The sequence below is a fragment of the Chrysochloris asiatica genome, unplaced genomic scaffold (assembly GCF_000296735.1).
Source record: "Chrysochloris asiatica unplaced genomic scaffold, ChrAsi1.0 scaffold00002, whole genome shotgun sequence".
Lineage (NCBI taxonomy): Eukaryota > Metazoa > Chordata > Mammalia > Afrosoricida > Chrysochloridae > Chrysochloris > Chrysochloris asiatica.
The window spans coordinates 4,281,713-4,283,302 of NW_006408520.1; the positions used below are offsets into that span (position 1 = coordinate 4,281,713).

At 46.5% G+C, this 1,590-nt stretch overlaps 1 pseudogene; it reads left to right on the forward strand.

The window, feature by feature from the left end:
- Nucleotides 1-430: 430 nt before the first annotated feature.
- Nucleotides 431-1,153, forward strand: LOC102816769 (annotated as a pseudogene).
- The last annotated feature ends 437 nt before the right edge of the window (nucleotides 1,154-1,590 follow it).

Consider the following 1,590-nt stretch of genomic DNA (forward strand, 5'->3'; position numbering starts at 1 on the left):
TTCCTGATTTTACACCATTCACTATTACTTTGTTTGAAAAACTGCCTCTTGGTGTATGTAAAAAAATTTTTCTTGAGCACAATTAAGTCTTCAGGAATATCTATTACTCAAAACATTATCCATAGTTTGTTATGATCCACACAGTTGAATGTTTTTGCACAGTCAATAAAACACAAGTAAACCTCTCTCTAGTATTCTCTTCTGTCAACCAAAATCCATCTAATGTTCACAATGATATTCGTAGTTCCATGTCGTCTTCTGAATCTGGCTTGAATTCATAGCAGCTCCCGAGCAAATGTACTGCTGCAACCATTCAAAAATTATCTTCAGCGGCATTTCCGGTAGTGGTGGCGGGAATGCGACTGAAAGTGCCATGTAGGCCTCTGCGGAGGCGAATCCAGCTATTATCTGAGCCATCAAAGCCGCCACCATGACTGTCGGCAAGAGCAGCAAGATGCTCTAGCACATCGACTGCATGATGAAGTGCATCCTGCAAGATGGCTGGATCTTCATCGTCACCTTTAAGGCGTTTGACAAGCACATGAACTTGATCCTCTGTGACTTTGATGAATTCACGAAGATTAAGCCAAAGAATTCAAAACAAGCAGAAAGGGAAGAGAAGCGAGTCCTCGGTCTGGTGTTGCTGCGAGGAGAGAACCTGGTCTCGATGACTGTAGAGGGGCCTCCTCCCAAAGAGACTGGCATTGCCCCAGTACCACTTGCTGGAGCGCCTGGAGGCCCAGGGATTGGCAGGGCCCCGGGCAGAACCATTCCAACTGGTATTCCAATGCCCCAGGCTCCCGCAGGATTTGCTGGACCAGTCCGAGGAGTTGGTGGGCCTTCCCAACAGGTGATGACCCCACAAGGAAGAGGCACTGTTGTAGCTGTTGCAGCGGCTGCCACAGCCAGCATAGCAGGGGCCCCAAACCAGTACCCACCTGGCCGTGCAGGTCCTCCACCACCTATGGGCCAAGGGGCACCCCCTCCAGGCATGATGGGTCCACTTCCTGGTATGAGGCCTCCTATGGGTTACTCAATGGGAATCCCGCCTGGACGAGGGACTCCAATAGGCTTTCCCCCTCAAGGGATGCGGCCACCTCCTCCAGGGATGCGAGGGCCTCCTCCTCCAGGAATGCGGCCACCAAGGCCCTAGAATCATCTTGGCCCTCAGCTCCTTGCCTGTTTCCTGTAAGGCTTTATACAGTCCTTGTGTTTCCTTGTGGCCTGCAAAACTAGTTTGTAATAAACTTTTGGGAGAATATTATTAAAAATATATATACGCATTTTTTTCTCTTTTTTTCTTGCATGCAATATTAATGATATTTTCAATTATTTTTGCATTCTTTTGAATCAACTTTCTTTGAAATGGGTACAAATATGAATATTTTCCAACCAATTGGTCAGTTATCTGTCTTCCAAATTTCTTGGCATGGACCAGTGAGCACCTCAAGTGCTGCATCAGCTTGTTGAAATGTTTCAATTTGTATTCCATCTATTCCTGTAGTCTTGTTTATCACAATTTCCCTCCACGTAGTTTGGACCTCTTCCTTCAGTACCATCGGTTCTTGATTATATGGTGCTTCTTGAAAT